The 2,799-nt window shown below is 44.4% G+C and overlaps 1 pseudogene; it reads left to right on the forward strand.

Moving 5' to 3' along the window:
- The first annotated feature begins 952 nt into the window (after nt 1-952).
- LOC131812133 (ferritin light chain-like) lies at nt 953-1,676 on the forward strand (annotated as a pseudogene).
- The last annotated feature ends 1,123 nt before the right edge of the window (nt 1,677-2,799 follow it).

The following is a 2,799-nucleotide window of genomic DNA, read 5'->3' on the forward strand; positions in this document are numbered from 1 at the left end:
TATACATATTCTTTTTGGCTTTTCAAGTCAATCCTGGAAGCATCTTCTTCAGCAAGGTCTACTTCTCCCCCCAGCCTAAGTTCCCTAAGGAGAAGGGCCTGGCCTGGTTTACCTCTGTGAATTCCCAGCCCTTGGCATCCCATAAACATAATGATAGTATTAGCTACCACTTAGTGAGTACTATACCTTGCACCTAGCACTTTGTAAATATCATCTCTTGCCATTAAAATATGCTTAACTGAATTTAAGTGACCCGCAGAGCAGGAATGACACTAATTTAAGGGGCATGGTGGTAACCCGGTTTTGGAATCAGAGAGACTTCCATTCAAATCTTGACTTTGTCACTCATTGATCACTTGAAACTCTGGGCCTGAGTTTTCTCTATTCTAAATTGGAGTAAATAAAAGTTACCCTGCCTGCTCCATTAGAGCTGTCAGGAAGAAATTACAAAGAAATATTTGTGAGATATTTCTTTGTAAGTTTGAACATTTTTAAAAAATTGAAATGTCCCTACAAATCTAGCAGTACCAACAGCCCAATTACACATTGGGACTGTCACAGTTTATGGGGAGGTATGGTATGAGGAGAGGTCAGACTTTCCAAAATGTCTTTCCAATGACCTATCATAAATTATTCTGTCTCGTCTGGCTCATAATTCCCACAACCAGCATGAGTAATAGCATGGATAGCAAAAAAGGTCGTTGCCAAGTCCCTGTATTAGTTATCAGTCACCATGTAACAAATTAGCCCCAAACCAGGAGCACTTGGCAGTCCACAGATCTGCAACAGTGTTTGGGCAGAACAGACCCAGGAACACCTCTTTTATCAGCCTCCAACCATCCTCCAACATTTTTTCAAGTCACAACTTTTGGGGCCATCTTCTCAGCCACCTTCTGCCTCTGGAACCCCTCAACACCCTATTTTGAGCTTAGCTCCTTATTACCAATCCACCATGAGCTCCCAGATTCATCAGAATTATTCCACGGAAGTGGACGCCACTGTCGCCTGGTCAATATATATCTGCTGGCCTCCTACACCTATCTCTCTAGGCTTCTATTTTGATTGTGACAATGTGGCTCTGGAGGGCGTGAGCCCCTCTTCTGCTAGTTGGCTGAGGAGAAGCACAAGAGCACTAAGTGTATCTTGAAGATGCAAGACCAGAGCAGTGGCCATGTCCCCTTCCAGGATGTGCAGAAGCCATCCCAAGACGAGTGGGATAAAACCCTGGACACCATGCCAACTGCCCTAGTTCTGGAGATAAACCTGAACCAGGCCCTTTCAGTTCTGCATGCCCTGAGATCCATCCATGGAGACAGCCATCTCTGGGACTTCCTGGAGAGCCGTGTCCTAGATAAGGAGGTGAAACTCATCAAGAAGATAGAAACTGCCTGACTCACCTCTGCAGGCTGGCTGCCTCCCAGACTGGGTTGGGTGAGTATCTCTTTGAAGGGCTCACCTTCAAGCAGGACTCTGAAGCCCAGCATCCTTTGAAGGGCCCCTCTGGTATCCTCCTGGTGCCAGGGCTTGGGCCTGAGACTCTCCTTGAAGCTACTTGGAAGCTTTTTAACCACCCTGGAACCCTCTCCCAAGCCAAGAACCAAATGGAAACAAGAAAGCTTTTTGCAGCAAAACAACCCCCAACAAATAAACAAACAACAACAACAATAACCAATTAGCCCAAAACCTAAGTGGCTTAAATCAACAATGAACACAGCGTCTTCTGTAATTTGTATAGGTCGGGAATTTGGAACAGCTTTGTTCAAGGTTTCCAGTGATGTGTGTAGTTAAGATTTGGGCTGGGGTTGCAGTTATCTGAAGACTTTATTGACCCTGAAGGATTCACATCCAAGATAGTTCACTTACACAGCTGTGGATAGGAGACCCCAGTTCTCCTTCCTATGACCTTCTCTACAAACTGCTTGAATGAACTCACAGCATGGTGTCTGGCTTGTCTCAAGTGAGCAGTCCAAATGCAGGAACAAGGAGGAAGCCACCATGCTTCTTATGATCCAAGCCTTGAAGTCACAGACTGTGGCTTCCACCACATTTGATTTTTTTGGAAAGTAATTGATCTTTCAGGCCTATATTCAAGAGGAATAGAATTAGGCTCCACCTTTTAAGATAAGACTTGTCGAAGAATTTTTGGATATATTTTAAAATCATTATCTCCGCCATGAAAATTCACCTATTATCTTGGGGGACCTCTTCTGCTAGTGCTCAGCTGGGCCGAGCAGTTGGGGGTATTAAGAGGCAGAGAAGATTCCAGGCTAGGAGAGGTCCCAAATCAGGCACAGAGATGAAAGACTCTGGGATACCAGGCCATAAAGTACCTTAGGGAGAGATATTCATGACCATAGGGCATACCCTTGGAGAGCTGTTGCCTTGGTCTTGCTTAAAGGCTGACCAAAGGTTTTCATCCCAGAACAGTTAGTCTTGGTCTCTCTCTTGTTGAATGGCTTACTCTCCATATTGACAGGGAGCTTAAAGAACCACTCCTGGAAGGTTTGACTGGTTTGGGAAATGGAGGCAAAATCTTCTGCTTTGAAAGGCATTTGTTCTCCTGATATAGGTCAGTCCTACTTTCTCTTGGGCTTTGGCCCTGCCAAGAGTTGATCAAGGGTTTAAAGCAGGGGATCATGGACTTAAGAGCCAACAGGGTATAGGCAAAGGGAACCTAACAAATCTAAGAAATAATTAGGAGTGGTAAGCATTGTGACAAACAGGAAAGAAAGCTAAGATAATTTAATACTAGAAAAAGTGAAATATCTGGACCTTTCAAGTATAACTGGATGTTGCTTC

Source organism: Mustela lutreola, chromosome 12, assembly GCF_030435805.1.
Source record: "Mustela lutreola isolate mMusLut2 chromosome 12, mMusLut2.pri, whole genome shotgun sequence".
NCBI lineage: Eukaryota > Metazoa > Chordata > Mammalia > Carnivora > Mustelidae > Mustela > Mustela lutreola.